The 27,380-nt window shown below is 37.3% G+C and overlaps 1 long non-coding RNA gene across 1 annotated transcript; it reads right to left on the bottom strand.

Moving 5' to 3' along the window:
- Positions 1–8,559: 8,559 nt before the first annotated feature.
- LOC124370842 lies at positions 8,560–11,207 on the bottom strand. Its single transcript, XR_006923217.1, has 2 exons — positions 10,986–11,207; positions 8,560–8,951 (listed from the first exon to the last, which is right to left on the bottom strand). It is a non-coding gene; the product is annotated as an uncharacterized LOC124370842 (long non-coding RNA).
- Positions 11,208–27,380: the final 16,173 nt, after the last annotated feature.

Below are 27,380 nucleotides of genomic sequence, written 5' to 3'. Positions count from 1 at the left end.
TCCCCTCTTTAAAAATTTAAAAAAAATTTTGTAAATTTTTTATTTTGTTGTTTATTTTTAGATTTTATATGTTTACCAAAGACCATTAAAATAAAAATAAATTTTTTTTTATATGTTTTACATACAGAATGGCTTGATGTCGACTATAGTAGACATTTGGAATATAGGCATTACATTTTTGACCCATCGTTATCGAGTAGTATTCTTTTATAATTGTACCAAAGGAAGAATAATCAGCATAGAAAGATAAAGTAAAAAGTGTTTTAATTGTACAGTATACTTGTTTGTAAATTACAATGGTGTTATAATCATCTTATGAAATGGGAATTTTCAAAGCTCGTGGTACGCTTTGAAGCAATTTCGGTTTTTCCTGTAGACACAAGTAGACCTTGCATGTTGCGCACTGAACTCTCGCACCATTTGAGTTACATCCTGGGAATCTACAGCGGTTTCTTCTTAGCAGGGGTAGGGAATTTCCGGTAAGTGGAGAACATTTTTGGTTCGCAGTGCATCTGGTGGATGTGCAACTCTTGGTTGCTTCCTTGGAGGGGGTATAGAGCAGACATAGTCAGGGTCACTGTCATCAGTTCCCTCACCAACATGTCCGTGGAATCAGGAACTCAGCGTACTCTCTTTTGAAGCCCATTAAATCTAGCATATCCTTTTTTGGTTGTACCCAGGGCACGCTGATCCCGGCGGCTTGGGTACTCAATCCACCCCGCAGCAGCGATTGCAAAATCAAAGAAATGCATGATTAGTCTTACCGTCCACTTGCTAGTCCTATCTGAAATGCGGGTAATAGCTTATTAAGCGGTCCAAAAAGTCCACACCTCCCATTTGTGAGTTTTACTGTCGTACAACTAAAGGTCTGTTCACCTCAACGAAAACTCTTCTTTTTCTACACCATCTTCTGCATGTTTCAATGGGTTCAGCGCCCTCTTTACTTGATATGAGCAGTACTGGCTTGTTGTCAAACCATTTCACCACACTTATCTGCCCATCTGACCTTACACTCTGGTCCACAGACCCTCTGCCCTCTCTCTTCATTATTTTATCCTGTTTCAATTTGGAATTAGGGGGGATTCTCTGTTTTTGGAGTGTACCGGTTCCTGTTGCCTCTCGTTCTGAGTGGAGCAAGTCTAGTAGTTCCTCGGATGTAAAGTACCTATCCATGTAAACTGAAAACCCCCCTGCGGGGAAAGTTCTCAGCAGCTTCATGACTGCCCTTACCACCAATGTTAAGTCTGGAACAGGATGGATCTTCTACAATCGGGTCACCCTTGCCATTGTAAAAAAAAGAAATCTAGAGGTAATCCATCTGGAGCAGCTGCAACAAAAAATTTTTTTAATCCCACAAGGATTTGGGCTTGGATTTTATCACTTGTCTTGCAGGACATCGACCCCAAAAAGGGTACCATTTGTTCATCTACTGCTACGTTTTGACTTCTATTATTTAAAAGACACCCAGTTCGGACAGATTTTACTATAGGATTAACTTTCCAAAACTTTGTAGCTTTTTTTCATCCTGAGGCACTTCATTGTCGTAAACAACCTTCAAATTGTTTCTGATGGCAAAAAAAAAGGTCCCGTGGTAAAATTGATGCTATCGAGGGTACCTTGGTCTTAACATCATAGTACATCCTAGTTCGTGGGGAGACCCATAATCGACATTTTGATCGCTGCACCAAAAAACTTTTTGGTTTGTTCAGGACCGGAAATTAATGGACGACCTTTGTTTTCGATGTAAGTGCGATTTGTTTGGTTAGTAACCACATTGAAAATATCGTCAGGAAATGTACTTGCTGACGTAATCTTGAGGAGGTATATTGAGTGCGTTTTGATTTATTTCTTCGTAAGCAGGAGCAGGAGGTAGTGGATCAAAACTAACCTGTTTTTTCCAAAAAGTTCTTGTTTGACTTGGTAAGGTTTCATCATTTTGCTCCGGAGTAGTTACTTGAGTGTGAGTGCCAAGCTGGTTTTACTGAAGTCACACTGGATCGTCTGGGAACCTCTTGGTTGAACCATGCGTGTGGAAGGTTCGATTGCAGGATTTGCCACCACCTGAGTTACACCACCTGTCAACACACAATACAAATCAATGTCTGTTACTAACATAAATATTAAGCATAGTATTCAATAATAAATTTTGCATAGCCTATTTGTAAATACATCCAAATATTATTGAATTTATTAAAGTTTGGAAAACCCAGGTTAAATAAATTTATTCAAATTTTAGAGTACCAACCAATAAAATATGTAACCTAAAAACGTTTTGTCACCCTGGTTTGAGAAATATGGTTGTTTTTTTAATATTATTTTAACGTAAAGCCCAAAGTAAAATCATACCTTCCGAATCACTGTCGTCTTCAGATGTCTCCTCCTGCGCTTGCTGGATAGGTTCTTCCGGTTCAAAATCTGGATCAGCATCTTCATCATCACTGATCTCTAGATCACTAACGTCTCCATTTAATTCGTTGTCCACAAAAATCTTCAAAAACGACTAGAATCTAAAAAAAAAAAACCAAAGAATTATTGTCAGCAAAAATCAAAATTCTAGTGTTTAAATTAGCACAAAAAAATGAAAAAATAAATAATAAGTTTAAAAATAACATACAATGTTAATTTATCTCAAATATAACAATCTATTTTGTTGTTAGAAATGAGAAAGCAGGAACAGTAAACATAGGTTGTTTAGTTTGTTGCTGATTGCCCCTGTTCCAAATGTCGACTCTGGTAGACATACAAGTTTCGAACGTTACCAAGGCAACCAAAATCCATAAACTAATCAAAAAATTATATCAATGTCTTCCTTAGACCTTAAAACAATACATGTAGCCTAGATTTATTCTAAGAATTTAACATTTAGTATTAAAAAACAAGCACTTACATGGACGTAGTCGCTCTGAACGCTCATATCGCCGGTCGGACATTTTCCAAATGATGTGATGATGACCAAACTCAACAAAACAACTGTCAAGAGTATCCAGGGAGTGCTGCTACCTCTAGGCAGTAGAATGAAACTACTCGCAAAGCTGCCAACCTATTTTTAACTCGTAGAGAAAATTCCCTACGACACAATGTTTTATGTCGACTGTGGTCGACGAATGGAACGAAGAGGATATGCTTAAAAGTTCTACTACTATGATTAATTTGAATGAAAGGAATAATTATTTGTTTAGTACCAATATATTGACTCCACTCATAGTATAGACATCATATCTGAGTACAGTTTATGCTTACTATTTGAGATCAATGGTCGACAAAATATGATAAATTTAAAACAAAGCAATAATATTATGTTGTGTATAATTGACAAACGAAGTAATATTTTGCTGTTTCATATGGCATATTGATATTACTCATTGTTTAGATGCTTATGTATATATAGTATTATATGCTTAAAAGTAGAGATCTATGTCCTACTACTATGATTAATTTGAATGAAAGGAATAATTATTTGTTTAGTATCAATAGTATATTGACCTCACTCATAGTTTAGGACATCATATCTGAGTACGGTTTATGCTTGGAAGTTGAGATTCAATGGGCGACAAATATGATAAATTTAAAACAAAGAAATAATAGTCACAAACAAAAGGAATGTATTGAGTGTATGTATCACTCATACTTTAGATATTATTTGTAAGTATACAGTAGTTTATGAATGTGCGTTAAAATCCATGGTCATCAACAATAATCTAAAACTAATGATGAATATCCTGTTGGGTATCAAGTGATATATTGACATCACTCAATGTTTAGATGTAATATGCGAGTATGCAGCGGTACATACTTACAAGTTGATGTCAATGGTCAACAAATATGACTAAATTAAAAGAAAGGAATAGTCTGTTGTGTATCATATGATATATTAATATTACATCATTGTTTAGATGTCATATGTAAATATATAGTAGTGTATGCTTAAAAGTAGAGCTCCATGTTCCACAAACAGGATTAATTTAAAAGAAAGGCATAGTATTCTGTTGCGTATCTTGTAAAATATTTTATATCACTTATTGTTTAGATATCACATGTTAGTATACCGTAATACGGGGTGAATAGGGACAGGTTTTAAAGTTATTTAACAATATTTTAACATCCAAATGACATCTGACATAACTCACATGGTTAATAGTTGGTACTAATGTCTAGGCATCTAATGACACCCCTCTCCTTTCTCAATCAGTAATACTGATTTTTATATTTATTTTATTAATACTGTTCCTATTCACCCCAGGGTTGGGGTCAATAGGGACACCTATTTATTTTACATTAAAATGCCTATTGGGTGTTACTATGGAGTGTATAGGGACACTTATTATTTTTTTTTATTCCATTTTAGTTATTAAACATGATTAGATATTCTGTTAACCATTATTTTGTAAACATATTGTCATAAATAAGGATAAATGATTTTGAAAAATCGTTGCAAAGTACAAAGTTTTTATTTGTAAAGTAACAAAGTTTTACAACAGGCTACTTACATTTCAATGGTTTTTAAATAGGCCAATATAAAATAATAAAATTTATGAAGACACACTTTTTACATTTGTTTTGGCCTACTTTAGGGGGTCGGATTCAAAAATTACCGTCCCCTCTGTGAGTGTGGCGGTTTTAAAACTGCCAAAACGTCATCCTTGTTAAATGGGAACTCGTGAGGCACATTGGGAAAATAAAAAATATTGTCACATTTACTGGACTGCCGAAGGAATGTCCCAATAAATTCTGCATCTTCGATTCCTAAAACCTTCCCAATAAAAACCTTTACCCCCTTATCATACGTAAATCTCACTTTCACCCAGTCTCCTTCACTGATGCACTCCGCTAAATCTTCAGAACGTTCTTCATCGCTCTTTTCCATATCAAAACCTTCTTCATTAGAATCATTAATTAGAAAATTCTTGATTGTCTGGTACATCTTCGTTTTCAGATCTTTCATTTTCTGTTTCTTCCTCGTCAGGGTCATCAAAAATCTGCAAGAGTGACGCTGCGGCCAGCCGGAATGTTCAGTTTCTTTTTTCGGCCTACTGCTTGTTTTTCACTCCCATCACCAGAACGCATCTCTTTCAAGAAAGTTGTTAAACTGTCATTTACACTAGTGCTGCTATTAGCCTGACTGCCATCAACATCTTCATCCTCACACAGCTCAGGGGGCAGCCGGTTCAACACACGTTTTCGGTTAAGAGGAAAAATTCCTGCCTTGTCAAAACCTGCAATGATGTCTTTCTGCAAGTTAGGCTCTAGTTTTTGTAGGGCTTTCCTCACATGAGATGGAAAATATCTCTTATCAAAGGCATTGCTATTCCTTTCATGAAATTTTGCATCTTACATAACATTACGCCAGCATTTTTTCATGGGACCGAACAGTGCTATATCCAGGGGCTGCGTCAAATGGGTTGAATTAGCCGGCAGAAAAACAAACTGGATGTTGTTTTGTTCACTTAGCCGAATAACAACCTGTGACAAATGTGAACTTAGGTTGTCACCTATTACAACTTTTTTCCCATTTGATCTGCGACAGTACGGGATGACAACTCTCTGAAACCAATCTAAAAATGTGTTTCCGTCAATCCAACCTGACTTGGTGCTGTTGTAAAAGCATCCTGGAGGTCCACCTTGGCATCATAAATCGTACAAGTTAGTGGCTTTATAAATTATGTAAAGAGCCAGCATTTTGCCAGAAGCAATGGCAACAACCATCACAGACACATTGCTCTTACTTTCGTTCATAACTCGCTCAGGGTATTTACAACCCCTTTTAAAAATTAGTTTGTGACGGCCTGGGTCATCGGACAACACAGTCTCATCATAATTGATTATCATATCGGGAGGAACATCTGTAACAGTGTCCTTCAACTCGTCAAAATAGTCATTGGATTACTTTTGGAGATAATTTCGCTCTTCTTTTAATGTTTTGGCACATTCTTTGGGACAGAATGGCCTTGTGTCTTGATAAAAACCCATCAGCCCAGTCTGCACCAGGCAAGTTATTTTTAAATTTTGATACATTCTTCCCTTCTCTATCCAAATGATACTTAACAAAACACCGGACATCAAATGTACTCAGAGGATAACCCCATTCACCACACTTAGATAGGCTAGCACTGATTTCTTGCTCTAACTTTGAGTCCAACGCGGTCTGTCCCCCTTTCTTTTTAACCCTTAACTACTACAACTTACTTTTGTCACACAACAACTACAACACGTCTCTCAGGCCACCTTTTTTCAAAATTAAAAAAAAATTATTGCTTAAATTTGAAGGAAAGAAAGTTCTTTGTATTAAATGGATATTTTTCTTACTACCAAGTGCATAATTGAATTAATTGAACAGAATTAAGGTTATAATATGTATATATTCTGTAAAGTAGACAAAAATTGTTAAGTTATATAAAAAATTACATTTTACTATTAAATTTTTTAATAGCCGAGGGAGAAATAAACTTTTTTTCGTAGTTCATAATATATTCAACTATACAAAAATACATTTCTAACTCTAACACTTATAGGAATGTTAATTTTGGAGTAAAAAACTTGAGTTTTCTAATTTGTATTGGGTAGCTATTAGGAAAATAAAAACATTTTAATTTTGTATATGATTTATTAAGTTATTTTATAAGCGACAAAATAATGAAGGACTTATTTACTAATACTGTATCCAGTGTAAAGATAAGAAATTTAAAAAAATGTACTAAGGATATATTAAAGGAAGTATTTTTGTCCTATTTTTCTAAACTGAATAGATTTTCTTGACATAAATGGATTGTTATAGGAAATTAGGGCTAAACGTAATACAACTTGAACATTAACTTTAACGTAATACGTACTATATAAGTAATGTTTCACCTGTTTGTGCTTCTTGCAGTCACTGATCGTTCAGAGCAGTGTGGCACCGAACACAGACTTTTTTGGCGCACTCAAGACAAATCGGTTTTTCACAAACACTGCACGGGTATTTGGTTCTTCTTTTCAGTTTTGGATCACATGTGTAGCAAGTTTTCCTGGTTGGAAAGACGTCTACTCCTCGAGGCTCTGGTCGTGGAATGTGTAAAATTCTCCTGATAGTGTGCTTCATTTCATCTTTTACATGACCCCCACTTTCCATTCTACGTAATAGTTGTGGTGTCACCAGTGATTTTGCAAGATTTTTCATAAAAGTTATTCTGGTCAAATCTGGAGTTTCTCAGTATGCTTTGTATAAAACATACGAATTGACCCCTGCAGATACATTTATCATTGTGAAAAAATCGTCATTAGCCATCTTCTGGACCGCCTTTGAGTAGAATAGTTGGAACACATCTGATCAAGTGTGTCTACACCCCTTTTAGTACGGTTATACTCAGCTATTATTTCAGGTTTACCAGTCACGTTGTCATTTTCGGGTCCATAATGCATTGAAGAAATTAAGAGAACAACTCTTGATTTCTTAGGGACATACGACAGTAGAGTCATTTTCTCAGCAAAACCGTACATTGCACTTTTTTATTCTTTATTTTTGTCAGCAAGGAAAACTTCTGGCACTTTAGTTTTGTTTTTCTTTAGAGTGCCAACGTAAATCAGGCCTTTTTTGCTGAGCTCTTGCACCAACTGAATTGAGCTGTACCAGTTGTCGGCTGTTACATTTTTTTTTCGTGGTTCTCAATGGGTGCAATCAGTTTTAGCACGGCTTGGGTTGGGATAAGTAGTCTTTGTTGTTGATCTGGTGTGAGACCTTTTCCATCACTTCCCTTACCTACGTATATGTAACGCATTGTACAAGTAATTAGTTTTAGCGTCAGTTAAGCATTGTATTTTAATTCCGTACTTAGCCGGCTTTTTTGGCATGTACATCTTGAATGATGATCGTCCTCTAAAGGGGACCAGCATTTCATCGATACACACGGAAACTCTAGTTTTATAACAAGACTGGCAGTTTTCTATAAACTTATAAAAATATTTTTCCAGTGGCAGCTTCCTTCATGTCCTTTTTTCTTTTCATGCCTGTCTTGACGGTTATCAAACCTTATCACTTTGTAAGAGAAATAAAAAATCTTTCCTTAGACATTACACATCTAAATATTTCCCTTCCCGTCCCATCAGTTGCAAACAGACTAGGTGCTGCTTCATTTCCGGATTTAAAGATCGCGCTGTAAATTAGGAGGCCGATAAAACTTTTGAGTTCAACAAGATCAATATCATGTACATAAGAAGTTTGGCTTGTTATAATGTCCCCTCATAGCACCTATCTTCACATTTGTCCATCTCATGACTTCGTCCAAAATATCATCTGTAATCAGTAACCCCCACACCGATTCCGCATCGGGATTGGAGCCAAGATTTAATGCACGATTCTTTAACCCTTTAAAGCACGTAAATCATTTTACTTGAAATTTTGACTCAACATTTGGTTTTTATGTTATTTAGAATATAAATAAACATTATTATATATAAATTTATTTTTTTAATTTTTGTTATATATATTTTATATAGGTGGTTCCACTATGGGACCACTATGCACACTAGCACACTAGACCATGTTCTTATATAAGCAGGAATTTTTTTCATAAAAAATGCACTGAATAGAATAAAAACATCAATTTATTGAAAAATATGTACATTTGGATGCATTGTTGCATGATTCAAACTTTTTTCTTGTACTAGGCAGAATGGTATTTCAGAAAGCAGTTTCTTTCTTGAGTCAAACACAACGCAACATCACACGCTTTACAACCCCAAAAAGAACGATGAGGATTCTCCTTTGTGCTGCAGTTGGCGCATCTTCTCTTACTCATATGTATAGGTAGGTGCACATTTCCACTGCTTCTGATTTCTGTGGAAATATTTTTCTTGAAACTGGACATGGTATTTTTCTTCTTTCTCCCGCTTCCATTTCTAGTCTTGTCACTGGACATCAAGCTTTGTGATAAGTTGATCCTGAACTGTTTCAGAGATAAAGTGGCTCCTTCACTTTGCTGCGAAAACATTATGTATGAATTTACAATACACACATCCAAGAAGTTAAAGAAAATCCTATGCCACCACTTTCTACTTCTTCTGTCTATTTGGTAGCATTTTTTGAGTTGATCGGCCTTGTCAACATACCCCATATGCTTGTTGTAATCACTTACTAATGTAGTGGACGGTACATCTACTTTTGTGCCATTTTTTAATTTTCTTTTGACTGAAGACTTTTCATTCGGATCGTGGTAGTTCGATGCGAAGATAACTGGCTTTTTTATCCATCCACTTGACACATACTAGGCCAGCCAGAGTACACCTTACATCACTGTCTCCTCTTCTCATGTTTTGGTCTTTATTGAAAAATTTTGGCAAATTGACGCGATCTTTTCTCACTGTACAACAGGCTTGGATTTTTTGGCTTTGTAAAACCTTCAGCAGATCCATCGAAGAAAAGAAATTATCGAAGTAAACCTTATGATTTTCTCCCACTATTTTTTCGGTAAGATCTCGTACGACTCTTTCTCCTAGGAGTTTCTCCGCTCTTCCATCCCGTAATCTTCCGGTGTAAATTTGGAATTCACATATAAAGAGCCAGATTCGTCTGCTCTTACCCACACTTTATAACCTCTTTTTACTGGTTTTAGAGGCATATACTGCTTGAGAGTTGAACGCCCCTTGAATCTGATCATTGACTCATCAACAGACTGGAATTCCTTTGGTTGGTAGCTCTCCAAAAATGTTCTGGAGAGAGTGTCTAAAAAAGGGCGGATTTTGAATAACTTGTCATAGGCTGGGTCTTGTCTGTTTGGCATATTGGTATTATCGTTCAGGTGTAAATTAGTCAAAAACCATCCAAACCTATTGACGGTCATAGCAGAAGAGATGAATGGGTCTCGTATTGCTGGATCTGCACTCCAGTAGTCCCTATAACTTGGTAAACGTTTTATGCCCATCAAAATGTTTATCCCTAGAAAAACTTTAACTTCATTATTTGTAGTTGGAACAAAGTTACTACCTCCCTGTAGCTTTTGGGTGCAGTACAGGTTTTGTCTGAAACACAATGCGATTTATTAAATCTTCCCGGAAATATATCCATAAAGTAGTCGATGGGTGAGCTTAGATTCTCATGGCTGGGACCAGACGTTTTTCGAAATGTAAAGTCACTATTATTTTTAGTATATTTTTCCCCCCAAATATAGCCAATTTCCTCATGATATCTTAGACATAGCGGTGTATCATTATCATCAAACTGTATGACGTCATCGTCTTGAGGTTCTGTACTAGAGCCAGGATCATCTTGAGGGAGGACCAATTGCAACAGGATCAGTAGGAGGTAGCTCATGCTGGCCCATCTCATCTTCTATGAAAAGAGGTAGATTTGTGATATCAATCAATTCATTATCAGTCTGAGCCTCCAAATATGCAGGGAGTTGTGTGCCATCCTGCTGTAGATAGCGTTCTTCTTCTTCCCATCTATCATCATCGTCAAGGCCATCGATGGATTCGCCATCTGAAGGTATTTCTTCAAATATTTCGTATATCTGATCGTCATTTAGAGTAAATGATGGATCTGCCATCTGAAACAATAATAGCGGGTTTCATACTTTGTAAAAATAACTGTAAAATGGTTTTCAGGTATAAAACTAGTTCAAAATAAGAAAGCTATCGAGTAGACATTGGCCTACAATATATTTTCAAAAATGGCCTATATAATTATGGTCTTCTTGATATGAAAATGCTTATAATAGTCTACGTCTGTCAAAATTTTTCAATTATTCAGTAAATTCATAAGTTCTAAGAACATATTAGTTAGTGAAACTTAAAAAATTAAAATAGAAATAGTGAAAAGTGCAATTTTGTAGTTTTAAACCTTTACAAAAATACGTTCTATCAAATTTAGCTTTACCATGCATAGTGGTCCCAAGGCGGGACCACACATTTATTTTAGTGCAAGATCAAGATTTTTAGCACTATGACTAAAGCTAATGACTTAGAAGCTATATGAAATAGTAAATAAACAATAAAAACCATGTAAGAGAACTTACCTTGTTTAGATGAAATGTTAAATGTAGTTTTACAACACCAAAACATAGGTTAGCGTCTATCTGTCAGTATGGAGTGAACAACCACGATTGAATGGCTGCTAGCAACAGCTGGTATGAGTTTGAGGACGTAGTTCACATTTTTTCCGATAGATAGAAGCACAAAGCAGACAGTAAAAGTGGTCCCACGGCGGAACCACAGTGCTGCTAGAAACAGAAAATAAACAAAAAGGGTGATCCCGTGGTGGGACCACTATGCTTTAAAGGGTTTAAACCAGGCAACTGGGTGACAATGTTTTCTTTGTCGGGTCCGAACATTTTGGTTACCAGGTTTCCCTTCTCCATTTGAATGCTGGAATTAGTTTATTTATCATTTGTTTAGTACGTCTTCCATAGAAGGAGGTTCTATCCCCTCTTTGCCTAGGTAATTCAACGGCTACTTCTGCTGGGACTATAACCTGTTGTCCACCATCTTCTGTTGCAATTTGTTCGATGACTGTTTCTGATAATGCATCCTGATGTACACCTTGCTCGGGCTGTTCCTCACCTCGGTCTATATTTTCGTCCTGTATGCCAATATTCCTACCACAAACCTGAGCTATATCAACACCTTCTGTATCACTTTGATCGGTACTAGTATCATGTTCACTGTCTAGAACAAAATCGGGGACGCTATCAGTGTCGTCTAATTCATCTTCTAATTCCTCATTGACTTAATCTTCTAGATCACAAAGAAAACTTGCACATTGAGAGGATAAACGTGGGACGTTTTGGGCGTGTAACGCGAATTTGAGATCCGCCGGAAGAGCTCCCAGGCTCATTTAAAGCCATTGTTAAAAAAACCACCCCAAAAACCAATTAATTTAACTCTTGGACAATCCTTAGATCAGTAACAAAACTACTACAACACGTCTACTGGACACCGTCAAAAACTCACGTAAACACTACAATACGTCTCTCGAGCCACTTTGTACTAGGAACTCGCTTACCGAGGCAACCTTGAACGCGGCACACCACGCACTGAAACATAACCTTAAAACTGACAGCTACTGAACCGAACACGCGGTCAAGTGGTGCCGCGAGGGAATTACGGGAATTTTCATTTTTCAAGTGGCCTGAGAGACGTATTGTAGTAGTTAAGGGTTAAAAGTCAACTCTCGTCCACTTCTTGCTTTTTTTGCGTATCAGTGCAGCGCTGATTTTGAGATTTTAAACTGCTCTTCAGCTTTTCTAATAGACATGCCTTTTGCCACGGCATCTAGTGCTCGTTTTACGGCTTTTTCATCAACAGGGCGGTGATGTTTGGCCCTCGGATCTCTTTTATAAGTCCTCGGCATCTGAAATCAAACGACACAGATTAGGCTAAGTCTTAAAAAATATACTTTAAGCCGGTACTAGATGCCCTATCTGGTGTCGGTGAGAGCTGATGTGAGCTTGTCTCTGCCGAGGCGTAAGTCATGTACTGGTTCAGAAGCCAGCCACTTCGGTCCTTGGTCAGGAAGTGTTCAGTAGGCAGGGGTGTCGGAGCCCCTGTTGCCACGTGCGAGTCCAAGTTGTGCGCGTATTCCCGACTTGGGTAATCGATGGAAACCGGGCCTCGGGGAACTGAGGTAGGGTTGTCCCCCAAGCTACGGTTTGTGGGACACCCGAGGGCATGCCCGCTCCCGGTGAATCGGCCCGCACTACTAAAACACGATGCGCTGGTGACCTTATCTATGGAAACTCAAACCACCCCACCCTTAGGGCAAGAATTCGGAGTAAGAGACAACGATCCAGAGAAAAAGCGACAGTTGTCAGATTCTGAAAATGAATCGTATATCAAACAAAGGAAAGTGGAAGAAAAAGTAAGAGCTGAAAATATGAACGTTCCAACTCCACTATATCTAATCGTTAGTCATAAGGATGAGGGCAAAACTCTAACGAAGGTTAGTCCTTTCCTTATTAACAAAGCGTTTGTTTCCTCAGGCGGTCAACCTAAAGCTGTAAACAAATTGAGGAATGGAACTATCTTGGTGGAGGCTGCAAACCACATCCAAGCCAAAAAATTCCTTCAGATGACGAGTTTTTTCGATCAGGTGGAAGTCGTCGTTCAACCGCACTCCTCACTGAACACCTCCAAGGGGATCGTCTTCTGCCGTGACCTGATGGAGTGTAGTGAGGAAGAATTCAAGGACGAGCTGCAGTGTGAAATGGTAACCGATGTGGTCAGAATGCTTCGGACGGAGAATGGGAGAAAGGTCCCTACTCCCGGTCTAATTCTGACCTTTGCATTTCCCCAACCCCCAAAAACTATTAAGGCTGGATACTTATCCTTGACGGTACGGCCTTACTTCAAAAATCCGAAGCGGTGTTTCCGTTGTCAGAGATTCGGGCACTCTACTAAGACGTGCTCGGGACCCGAGACATGTTCCCGTTGCGGCGATGAAGGCCACCAAGAAGACGGATGCAAGAACGACGTCAGATGCGTGAACTGCAAGGGTAAACACGCGGCGACCTCTAAGGAATGTATATGATATGTAGTATATTGACCTCACTCATTGGGTGAAGTGAATAAAACCTAGCATTTGCTAAGTCTAAGAGATTTTTAAGCTACTGCTTGGTTTGGTGTGAATAAAAAGCTAGCAGTTGCTAGGGGGTAGGAGTTGCTAGGATTTTTCCGGAAACCTAGCACTTGCTTACAATACCGAGTGAATAAAACACAACTTCTCAATTTAAAAGCTAGCAACTGCTAGGCTTTTGTTAAGTCAGCACCGAGGCATGCTAGCTTTTTACTTAGTTGTTTGTTGGACATCAGCCATGGCGGAGTTTATGCAAGTTCGACAGCATAAACATTATGGTGCTCGACGAGAGATAAATAAGTGTAAGGAACTGTTAAGGTTTGAGTCCGAAAGTATTGATTTTTTAGCCGCGGAGTTTTTGAATGAAACTGGACACTCGTGGCGGTGGACTTTCTCCAAGGAAACAAATGGAGGTTTTCTTACGTTTCGTAGCCGATCCTGGTTTTCAGTCTGGCATAGCCGAGGACGTTGGCGTTCACAGAACTACAGCATGCAAAACTGTAAGCTATGTTTATGGATAAGATTATTGATAGAGCTAATTTTTGGATACATTTTCCAGCAACAGTCGAAGAAATTAATGAAGCAAAAATTCAATGGCAGAGAAATTTCCGTTTACCAACTGTGATCGGGGCGCTAGATTGCACTCACGTACAAATTAAAAAGCCTAATCTGCATGGGGACGAATATGTAAATAGAAAAAGGGTGTATTACAATAAATGTACAGGGTACATGTGACGCTCTTGAAAGATTTACTAGCATAAGTGCAGAGTGGCCAGGGAGTGTGCATGACGCACGAATTTGGCGCAGAAGTCCAGTTAGGGAGATCATGTCACGTTTTGATGGTAGAGTATGTCTTCTTGGCGATTCCGGGTACGGAATATCACCATGGTTAATAACCCCTTTCAAACCACCAACAAATGAAGCAGAAAGGCGGTTTAATTTGTGTCATTCTAGGGAAAGAGTTGTGATCGAAAGGTGTTTTGGACAGATAAAAAGAAGATTTCCGATACTGGGTAACTGTGTTCGTGTGGCTTCGGAAAAAGTGCCTAAAGTAGTCGTCTGTTGTGCAGTCCTACATAATATTGCCAAATATCTTGGTGATGTTTATGATGACAATTTTGAGATCAATGGTGACGATGAAATTGAAGAAATAGACGTACAACATGAGAATCCAGGAACTACTGGTCGAGGTGCTGACAAGCGAAGAGAAATGATGTTGTTTGTAAATCAATAAAGTGAGTATTTACTCGAATTACCCATGTCTTGTGACCGTTTTACAAAATACACAAATGGGAAAAAGTTGGGCCAGTTAGCTGGTACTGTTTAATTTTTTTTGGTTTTTTTTTTGGTTTTTTTTTTTGTTTTTTTTTTAGGGATTAGGGATAAAGGTTGAGTGGTATATTTATTTATTATTTCGATAACAATTTACTACTTAGCTAGGAAATATTAATTTATAAGTTTAGGTAAACATGAAAATCTTCATTATCAGTTTGAGAAGCAACATCTTGAGAAGAACTTTTCTTCTCATTTTCAAGTTTATTTTTTTCTCTTTTCAGTTTCAATTTGTTCAACTGCATTTGCTGCAGCAAAACAATCCGTTGAAGTTGAGGTATAGAGAGGTCCTTTGTTTCATCACTTTCATAGGCCATAACGGTTTTGGCACTTTTTCTCACTTTAGTCACAGTTTTTTTTCCGCCACAAACAGTTCCTTCATTGCTAAGGTTCTCGTCGTCGGACTCTGCTCAACTTCAGCTAGGGTTTTCGTCGCTGATGTTGTAGGATTGCTTGATGTTCCAATAGAAATACTCCCTGGTACTTTAGAAAATACAGGGTTGTTTCCTTGACTTAAAAAAATCATGAAATTCGGTTTCCCATGATTTCATCTTTATTGGCTTGTTCCCAGTTTGTTTTTTGTCTGTTTTTATTTTGATATTCGACTTCATATTACTCAACAGCTTATTTAGTTGAACAACTGTTACAACTTTCCCTGTAGCTGATGAGTAATCCTCACTGACAATTTTCCAGGCATCTTTTTTGGCCTTAACAGCAGATGGAGTTTTGCATTTTTCAATTATTACTGGGTGTTGAGTCACCAGTTTGACAAACAAAGCCCTGTCTAAATATTTATCGTCACCAACATCTTCGTCGCTGGATGACATGACTGCTGTGATGGTAACTAATTTCCAATCAAACAGTCGAACAGTCGAAATAATTATCCTGAACACAAAGCGAACTACAAGCGAACTGACTAGTGAGTAGTGACAAGAGACAAGACTGCATCGAAAACGGAGCGGCGCGGCGCGGCGCTGCGGCGGAGGAGAGAGGAGGGGGGAACAAGTCACAACATGAAACCTAGTTGTTGCTAGGCTTAGCAAGTGCTATGCCTAGCAGTTGCTCAAGTTTTTCCGGTTACTTCTTAAACTAGGGTAGATGTTTCTACCTAGACCTAGCATTTGTTTATTCACTCCGATTTGAGGAAGAGCTAGGACTAGGGGCTAGGTGCTAACCAGTAGATTCTAGGTTTTATTCACTCCACCCATAGTTTAGACATCATATCTGAGTACGGTTTATGCTTGGAAGTTGAGATCAATGGGCGACAAATATGATAAATTTAAAACAAAGAAATAATAGTCACAACAAAAGGAATGTATTGAGTGTATGTATCACTCATACTTTAGATATTATTTGTAAGTATACAGTAGTTTATGAATGTGCGTTAAAATCCATGGTCATCAACAATAATCTAAAACTAATGATGAATATCCTGTTGGGTATCAAGTGATATATTGACATCACTCAATGTTTAGATGTAATATGCGAGTATGCAGCGGTACATACTTACAAGTTGATTTCAATGGTCAACAAATATGACTAAATTAAAAGAAAGGAATAGTCTGTTGTGTATCATATGATATATTAATATTACATCATTGTTTAGATGTCATATGTAAATATATAGTAGTGTATGCTTAAAAGTAGAGCTCCATGTTCCACAAACAGGATTAATTTAAATGAAAGGAATAGTATTCTGTTGCGTATCTTGTAAAATACGAGGGCTGTTCAGAAAGTAACCTCCGGTCGATTGAAAAAAATACACCAAGTTAAGTAAAAATATTTTAATATATACATCTTACAACTACATCTTTGCACTATTTGGATCTTTTCCGTTATGTGTCAGCAATTTCTAAAAATTATTTCTATGTCTTTGTAATAAAACAAATACCACATACCTTTATTCTGGAGGCCAGTAGGCGACAATATCACTAATAATTTGTTCAAATAAGTCTTTATCACGATTTCGGCGACGCCACAAAAATTCACACAAATATGAGTCAATCATAGAGCGCCGCGTACCGCACTGAACTTTATTCCGATGTTTTGCAAGCCGCCAGTTACTTTCAACCGTTTGTGTGTGAGCACCTGTCTCCGGATCAACAAAATTGTATTTATGAGTAACAGTAAAATGTTCATAACCGTGTTTGTACAATTGTTTATATGATTTCCATTCGTCTGAAAATGATTGTCGTTCCACTTCGAATGTAGTTTTTAATTATTGGAATTAATTGTGTGGCTGATCTATTTTCGACGGCAACCAAGAAACATTCTTTAGTTTCTCTACAGATTCCACCGAAAACCCACTGTTCTGGAATAACACGACCGACGTTATTTTTCCGGCGAGCAAATAAACTTTCGTCAATTTCAACCGTCAGGCCAGATCCGCCAATTACAATAGGGTTTTGTACCAAGTGACTCGCGGTCACTTCACGCATGTAATTGTTCCAGTCCACCGCAGTTCCATGATTTATACCAAGTTCTTTTTCGCAGAATTTTGTCGACGTCAATTCTTGTGACCAACAATATATGAAAAACAGAACTGTTCGAAAAGGTAACTTTGAGCCGGTGAAATATGTGTCTTGACGCAATTGTTTGTACTCGCGGCACGTTGTTTTATTACAAACCCAACGGAATCGATTTTGTAAATATAATTTCATTTCATGTCCGTTCGCACATTTACGTGGATTGTGTAACAATCCTTTTTTCTGGAAAAACGACACAGCGTCTTCTTCATTTTTACAACTTTCAACCAACTGGATAAAATTCATTACACAGCATTAAACACACTAAGACGGACTAAACAGGACAACAATACACGCACAGGCAAGAGCAGGAACTGACTGCACCGCTACCGTGGCTCCGTTATCGCGCCGCCTCGTTAATCTTGTCCAGACGGGCAAAGTCCAACCGGTTATAACTACTGTCGGCAGTTTGTATTATCTAAAAATACCTATTCTTCCATTACAAAGTGAATTCCACTCAGTTTTGCCTCATAGACAATAAATAGAAATTGCTGACACATAACGGAAAAGATCCCACTATTTTTCGACATAGTCTCCATCACGATTGAGGCACTTATCGTATCTCTTCACAAGCTTTGAAATTCCTTCTGCATAAAAATCACCCGCCTGTGCCTTGAGCCAGCCTGTGACCGCATCTTTGAGCTCTTCGTCGTCATCAAACCGCTGGGACCCGAGCCATTTCTTCATATGCATGAAGAGGTGATAGTCGCTTGGCGCCAGATCTGGGCTGTAAGGTGGATGGTTGAAAACGTCCCACTTGAAGGACTTAAGAAGGGCTGTTGTTCTGCAAGCAGAGTGAGGACGGGCGTTATCGTGCAAAAAAACGATACCGGAAGTCAGCATACCACGGCGTTTGTTCTGTATAGCCCGTCGTAATGTTTTTAGTGTTTCACAGTACACGTCTTGATAATGGTCGTCCCACGTTCCATGAATTCAACCAACAACACCCCTTTGGCATCCCAAAACACCGTTGCCATCAGTTTTCTGGCAGAAAAAATCTTGCCGGGCTTTTTTTTGGTTTGGGTAGGCGAATCTGAATGTGCCCACATCTTTGATTGTTCTTTTGTCTCAGGATTTACGTACTTAATCCAGGTTTCGTCACCGCTCACGATTCTGTTTAACAATGGTTCTCCTTCGTCCGCATAATGTGACAGAAAGTCTAATGCAGAGGCCATTCTTTGAGTTTTGTGGTGGTCGGTAAGAATTTTGGGCACCCATCGTGCACATAACTTACGGGTAACCCAATCTTGCTGTCACTATCTCGTACAAAAGAGTCTTAGAAATCTGTGGAAAAATCAGTAGACAACTCCGCCATTTGTGAAACGTCGATTTTCACGAACTTTTGCATCAACTGTCTGAACGAGTTCGTCAGTCACCAAGGATGGTCTACCTTGGTATCTCGTTAAAGATTTTTCAGAATTTACTGTTTTTGTTGTGCAATTCGATTGTGTTCGTAGTTAGGCTATGACTCATTGTCGATAATAATGTGCTTATTAATCATATTTAGTTGTTATAAATGGAAAACTTCACAATGGTATTTATTATTATAATTTGCTCCATCATGGTGATATTAAGTGCAACATAAGCACTCTTCCTTCATGTTGTTTGTGTTGTTTATAGTCAACATAATTTTACATCTCAACATTGGATTAACACATAGAGTGCGGCGCGGTCACCGGTTACCGCCAAATTACCCTCGCTAGAGTGCGCGGCGGTCACCGGCGACCGCGCGCACCGCTCTCTGTTTGTAGTTTCAGTGTGGTTCAGCCACTCGTTTGAGCTGGGTGAAACTATGTCGCTTCTCAGTTAGACATCGGGTCGTGTCAGTGGACGTATTAGTTTCGGTTTTCGGGCGTAGTGCGGTGCGGTCATCGGCGACCGCCGCCGTTTCTTTTCCTTTTTCTCTTTGAAATAGTGAAGTGTTGACGTGCTTAGTGAGTGTAAATATAGTTCTTAGAATTGTTTACTTCATTGAAAATGGATCTTCCTGGAACTTCGACACAAAGTTGGTGCACACTGTGCCGACGACAGTGACGATGAAGTGCCTCTCGCAAACCAAAATGTGGATCCTATTCAGAATTTAGTGGATGGTGATTCTGATGATCTGTCAAGTGAATCCTCTGATGTGTCTTATAGTTCCGATGATGACCTAGACATTGGCACAGCCCCCCCCCTGTATGGGCTTTGACAAACTTCCGGATTGAGACCCATTACTTTTGTCCGCCTGTCTGGACTTCTAGTACCTAACTTGTCCTGGCCAAGGTAAACCAATAGATTATTTTAGGCTCTTGCTTGAATGACATTTTTCTTAGAAAAACGTAATCAAGTTTTCAAATGCCTATGCCTTTGAAGTGTTCAAAAAAACCAGATCTGACACCAAAATTCCCGAATAAACAAATGGGAAAAGACATTACAATGGACGAGTTATTGCACTTTATCGGACTTCTCTTGCACACTGGAACAATTCGACTAAATCGTCTCCAGGACTATTGGAAGACTGATAAGCTGTTTAGTTTACAAGTTTTCCGCCATGTGATGTCAAGGGATAGATTTTTGAAATATTCTACGGATGTTTGTATTTTCACAATCCTAACCACCAGGAAGAAACTAGTATGGATAAAATCAAATTTTTTTGTGTTGGTCATTTTAAATAACAAAATGAATGACATTTACTATCCACAAAAAAGAACTTTCTTTAGATGAGGCGATGATTCTTTGGCGAGGCCGTCTACATTTTCGCCAGTACATAAAAGGAAAGCGCCATAAGTATGGTGTGAAGTTGTACTCACTGACAGAACACTCTGGACTGATTCTAAAATTTCACGTATATGGTGGCTCATCAGATTTGGAAGTAGGGGGGAAAGGTCACACAGAGAAGGTTGTTTTGTATTTGTTACAGGAAAAATTAAATAATGGCCACTCCATTTTCATGGATAACTTTTTACAATAGTTACTTGCTGCTGGCCTCAAAAACTCCTTGCACGGAATAACCTATTGCACCGGGACCTTTGCGCCTCGATAGGAAAAATGTCCCCAAATGACATACAGAGTGCTAAACTCAAAAGAGGTGAAACAGTGGCACGATATGGGAACAGCGTAATGATCGGTAAGTGGGCGTGACAAACGTGTTGTGACCTATATAAGCACCGAATTTGAAAATGAAATGGTGGACTTTATTACCAAACATAAAACTACTTTGAAAAAAGCCACTTCCCATCATACAGTATAAAACGCGTACATGAGTGGTGTGGGATAGGGCTGACCAGTTACTGTCTTATTATCCCTGTGAAAGAAAGGACAATGCGCTGGTATAAGAAAATCTTCATCCACATCCTACAAATGATGCTTTTCTAAATTGCACACAACCTACACAACCAAATACCAGCGAAAAATAAAACTTCTATAAGTTCAGACTTGAAGTCATTCGATCACTTTTTGCCACCCTCTGGACGTTGCTGTTGAGAGCCCCGGTCAAAAAACGAGCGCGACTTGGGATGCATCAAATTCAAAAAATTGAAGGCCGAACTGCAGCGAACAGAATTCAAAGAAAAACTGTCGAATCTGTTGTCAGACCACACACGCAATAAGAAAACACACCTTGGTTCTGTGCAACTTGTCCAGATAAGTGCCTGGGCCTGTGCGTTCGGCGCTTGCTTCGAAAAGTATCATGATAAAAAACTAAACCTGTGTAAATAGTGTAAAATAAGTAAAACGGATCTTTTAGCGTTGAATAAATTACTGAAGACAATATAGGTTAGATTATTGTATATAACATACTACGGACAGTTTCAAACATAGTGTTGGAGTTATACTCGGTGTGTAGCGGTCGGGACGATGCTGTGACGCTGGCGCAATACATTAGTGGCGTACGTGGGATGCGGCGCGGGTCACCGTTGACAGTGATTTTTCAAAATTGAAAAAAACCTCCAAAAAACTGACGGGAGCCCGATTTCAACCACCATTCCTTCATAACACCAACCAAAACGTAAGTTTATATATGCAATAATATTTTTTCAGTTATCTGGTAAGTTTTTAAATATTTTTACCGCAGTCAATGTGTTAATGGAGAGCACACATATAGCTCACGCAATACCAAACAAAACAAAAATAAATTTATACTATTCGCCACAATCATCTGATCAAACCGTTACTAAGCTTGAATTATTTAAATATTACACATGAGAAAAGTGGTGAATTTCCATAAAGATGAACCCACTGGAGCAACACTTTCGTTTGAAGATGACAGTGAATACGATTTAAATGATTTATATGGTGGAGAAGGAATGAACTCCTCTGAAGAGATCCTAACATCAGAAGACAATTACACTTATTACAATTCGAATTCCGGAAAATAGTTGTTGGTCAACAATTTGATGAATGTTTAGAAATTAATGAATCTTTTAAAAAAGACATTGAAGACTATATTACGAGGATTACAACAGTTAAATGGTGTATTTAATTATAAGGTTGAAACGCGACGATACATGTATTAGAGCATGATGCTGAAGTAAGGAATAGGAGATTTGTATGAATTAAAATCCGGAAGATTCAAGATGTAAATACTATCGAAAGAGAGAAATATGAAATTAGATATCATCGCAACGGTTTGAAAAACATGAAACTATGCATTATATCTTATCAGAAACCTTTGAACCACATATTACGACGTAATTTTAAAATATAGATATTTTATATCGTGTTTTGTATTTCTTGCATATCATTCTGTGACCTGGCTCTGAATTGAACGGATAAAAATGGAGTTTATTATAGATTTTCAAGGTTTTAAAAATGTTTCCAACGAGTTTTATAGTGAAAGAACTAGCTCTTATATCTACAGATGCACAAGTATATGAACTTCATCTGTTTCAACCGCCATGTGATTTTGATGAACTTCCTCATAAAACTTCAAAAACAAGTAATTTGGTTAGAAAGAAAATATCATGGACTGTTTTAGGGGATCAGGTTGTAGAGAATACAATGAACTGAAGGATATATTTAAAAAATTTGAATTTAAATGGTAACGTTTTCGTGAAAGGAAATGAAAAACAGAAGTTTATCACTAATTTACTATCAGATTTTGATGTAAATGTTGTGAATTTTAGAAGATCTCGGTTGTCCGTGTTTAGCAACTTTAAGATCTTATTTCTTCCAGCCATCCTTGATGAAAGAATGTAATTTCAATCATACCTTTCACAACTGTGCTTATGTTAATGTTTCATGTTTTGTGAAATTGGTTTGAAAAACCAAAAATTGGTGGAGGAAAGAGTTGAAAAAGTAAATTTGGCTATTAAAGAGTGTTACTATAAAGGATACAAGAACATGACAGTGGAACTAGTCAAGTGTCTTCCAAAAGAGTTTATTGTAAACCATTCTGAGGACGTGGAAAACGTGTATGATAAGCTTCCCGGATAAAATGAAATATGATGTGGATATTTTATTAAAATATTATGGCATTCATTATACATTTCTTACTCCAGTATATAAACATAATACATAAAATAATAAATTTAACTAATTTGATATAGAGTATCATTTAAAACACTTAAAAGTGTTTATAATCAAGTTCAAATGTCAATAGGAATGTCGTACTAAATTGAATTATTAATAACTAGATATACACTAAAATATAAAAAATAAGCAATACAATTTAAACAAATTATTAAAGAATATTTCCGTATATCAAAGTGTAATGCAAATTTTGTACATGCTATTTTCTTTTTATTTAAATTTTTCTCCTCTTGTTTAAATCAACTTACTACGTGGTCCTTGTGTTTTCCTGTCCCTAGTGGCTTGAACAATAGGATAACCCTTACTTGTAAGCTTTCCAACAGGTCCACTACCTTTAATATGAACTCATCCAAAGACATCGTTGGTCAATTAAAATTACTCTTCCAAATGTAGATTACTTCCATTCGGCATGAACTGCAAATCAGGCAGCCTACTGTTGTTGCTTGCTTTCTTTTTTTATGCCGTCTCCAGTAACTTGAACAATACGATAACCCTTACTTGTAGCTTTCCTAAAGATACATACCTTTAATATGATTCTCATCCAAAGACATCATTGGTCAATTAAAATACTCTTCCAAATGTGAGCACTTCCATTCCGGATGTACTGCATATCACGGAACCTTCAGTTGTTACCATTGACACGATCTCGTCCGAAGACCTCGTTGGTCAATAAAAATCCCGTCCTCTCGTCCAAATGTGGAGCACATTCTATCATGCGTGAAACTGGCAAATCATGCGTAACCTACTGTTTTTGCTTTCTTCCTTGTTTAATACTATCTCCTGTTGATCTATGATAGGATAAACACTTTCCTTGTAGCTCCCCAACTGGTCCATACCATTGAACACGATCTCGTCCGAAGACCTCGTTGGTCAATTAAAAGTCCATCCTTTCAAGCAATGTTTCTACTTTAAGTACGTTTCCGGGAGGGGGGATGGTCGAGCTCCCTGAGTTTCTTTTTACATACTCGCAATTTTAAACCCGCATTAAAACCCTCTTTGAATTCTTACTTAATTGTGCATTAGTGTTTACTGTTTACCTTAATAGTAAAGTAAAATAAACATAACATCTCAGGTACTTACAATCTGGTCCTTCAGCTTTGATCTCGTTTGTGATGGTGTATCTTTATGAAGAGCCAGTTCAAAGTCTCAGCAGGGCTGTCCTGGTAGTGTCTGGGATATATCGCCTCATGGTACCAACCAGCCAGTATGTTGTAAGTCACCACCATGAAGGAGATAGAGGGAGACGGATCATCAGGCTCTGGAACATTTGTATATTCATCTATATATATAGTGTAGTAATCTATTTAATAATTACAATCTCAATCTATTTGGCATTTTGAACGTACAAATTAATTTAAATATTCATTATTCTTTTCTTAATTTTCTTATATGGAGTGCCATAAATGGTTTATATATATTTATTTAAATAACAATTGTAAATATCATAAGACTCTCCAGATCATTAACTCTGTTACATTATGTCAGAAAAACAACTGATAACAGTTATAAAACTATTCTATAGTTAAATAACTATTATTTATTACTGTATTAATAGTATAATATCTTAGCCCTTCGGAATCGACTGCTGTGCTGAGTTGCCAGCTAGGATTTACAAACATTTTCTGATGGAACAGGTGCAACTGATCCAGTTTTAGCACAGAATACTTTGTCCACTAAAGTTAGCGATTTTCTTAAATCTGACATTACCTTTATTGGTGTACAATACCATATGTTATATTCTGAACTAATGTATAAAGCGTGTGTGGTTTATGTTGTGAATTTAGTGCCTTCCCATTACGTTTGGATTAATTTTATAAAAAAAAAAAAAAAAAAAAAAAAAAAAAAAAAAAAAAAAAAAAAAAAAAAAAAAAAAAAAAAAAAAAAAAAAACATGAGCAGGTTCAGCGTTAGATGAAACAAGATGGAAAGTAAGTCGCCCAGACTGCTGCTTCTTCATTTTCTGCAAACTATCTGTATTCCTCATAATTGCCAGACCATAATATGTCTGTATTTCATCTATTAACAGAGTTAGTCAAGCGACCACGGCCTCCTATCTTTTTACCATCGGAAATGATCTTTTTTCCCTATTTTAGTCTTTAGAGTTCGGAGCCTGGTGCCCATACGTTTTCTAACATGAGCTATACACTCTAACTTTTCTGTTACATACTCTGGGCCATAAGGGGCTTCCTTTTTGAATGGTTGGGAATGCAGCACTGTCGCCGTTCACCTATAGTAATATCTGTATTTGATACCCCTAGTAGCCGTCTGTTTTCCTGAACATGTCAACATAACACCGGCCACCTCCATTCCACCACTTGTCCGGCATAGTTAGCAGCACAAAATTACCTTCATGTTGTTGATTTAGTCTGTTTTTTTGCACCTACAAAATCTGCTAAATACCAGTACCCTAACATCTATACTTTCCCGGTATTAGCGGCAATAGCAGTAATAAACACACCGTTGTGTGAGACATGGCCGCCCGCGGCGCTGCCAGGTTCCGTCAAAAAATACCAGTTATATTCATATCGCCATCATTTTCAACCACAGCTTCTGTGGCTGCTTGTTTCATTTCTTCTTCACAAATTTCTTTTGCTGTTGCTGCAAGGGTTTTGTTGTATACCTTGAAAGAAGGAGGCTTTGGTAAGTTCATAACTGAACAAAATGTCTTCGCTGCCTGCTCCCCCTTCCCAATACAGCGAAAAGCATAAACTGCTCGAACATTTACTTCTGATCTACGGTTTCCTAATTTTTCACTGTTACTAGATGATACAGAAAATCCACACTCATTACAACTTTATTTCAATTGTCACAGATAGGCCTTACTCTGTTACTTGTTTGAAGTGAAAGTGAACCATTGCATTGAGAGCAAACCGCTATGTCTAAAAGCAACTTCTCAAAACTCAGCAAGTTTACAATATCATTACTACAATTGTTACTCATACTTATGTATTGGCTTCATACTCATCTAAACTACTAACTAACTTTTTCCCTGATGGTGCTCTGTTTATTTAGATTACAATCATCACTTGGTCCAGGCAGTAGGCGTCGTAAGTTCAGTGACATTGGAGCTAAACACTAGGCCTTAGCAGAAGTATCACCACCACCACTTCCATTTGTTTTGTCTTCCAAGCTGGTACCCACTGAATAAACTTTTTACGTTTTTTAAATGTCTTACTAGGTACGCGAGGCATTTCGAATAAAAATATAAACTACAACCACTTTCAATAACTTTGGTAACTAAATTTCACCATTTGAAGGCATAAACAATCACTGTCACAACAATTACAAAACACACAACATAACCAACAAGTCAGACAAACAATAAACAGAACATCTGACTGACACAACCAAAGTGTATATCACGTGATGAAGTGTTGCCAACACAAGCTATAATAACAAAAAAAAAAAAAAAAAATTTCGTAACAGTTTTAGAGTGAGTACTATATTGAAGCCCAGTCGGCGTAGGTGGAGCCACGAAAAAAACTACGGTGCATACTGTAATAAAATGTCTCATAAAAAAATAAAAATATAATAATAATAACAGTAATTTTGGTATCAAATTAAAAGCTAAAAAGTAGAGGAATTTAGATAGCCTAAAAATCTAAAAGAATCGATAATTTTGACGAAAATTCGTTCCGACCCCCCTCAAGTCTCGACCATAAGACATGTAAATTTTATAACATAAAATCACACAATCCTGACTGTGAAATGAGCAAGTTTATAAAAGAAGATTATAGTAATTATGATAAATATAAGAAATCTGTTTTGGAAACAGAAGAAATGATGAGAGAGAAACTTTCATGCGTTGGCCTAAATCTTACCCTTCTGTGGGGAGAACATGGTACAAACAGGATTATTCTACACTGGAGATGGTGATTCCTGGCAACTACGTGTATCATCAGCTGTGGCGTTACACTGGATCTCAGCTGGTCACCTCAAGATGATCCGCAAGAAGAACACAAGAAAGGTTCACCATTTTGTAAACTTGTTAAATAAGTGTAAAATAAATAGTATTTATGTGTAATATATTTCGGTTATTATTTTCACTTTTGTTATACACCTCATGATGAATACATTAAGCGTAAGAGCAGGTATAGCAAGAGAATTGCATAAACAAGCACGTAGGAATTTTCATACTCGTCATGTTGAACTTAAGGGTATTAATGATCTGTATCAAGCTGATTTGGTGGAAATGATTCCATTGTCAAAAACAAAATAAGGGTTTTAAATATATAGATGGACAATCATTAATTGTTTCAGTAAATTTGCGATTGCTATACCGTTGAAGTCTAAAATGGGAATTGAAATTGAGAAAGCTCTAAAACCAATATTATTAAAATATCCTATGAAACATTTTCAGACTGACCAAGGAACTGAATGGTTCAATTCTAGAGTTAAATCATTGTTAAATAAGTATAACATAAATCATTATCATACATTCTCAGATAAAAAAGCTGTAATCGTTGAAAGGTTTAA

This window comes from Homalodisca vitripennis, unplaced genomic scaffold (genome assembly GCF_021130785.1).
Source record: "Homalodisca vitripennis isolate AUS2020 unplaced genomic scaffold, UT_GWSS_2.1 ScUCBcl_595;HRSCAF=2963, whole genome shotgun sequence".
NCBI classification, from domain to species: domain Eukaryota; kingdom Metazoa; phylum Arthropoda; class Insecta; order Hemiptera; family Cicadellidae; genus Homalodisca; species Homalodisca vitripennis.
The sequence above is the reverse complement of the archived record's forward strand: the minus strand, read 5'-3'. Positions and strand labels throughout refer to the sequence as shown.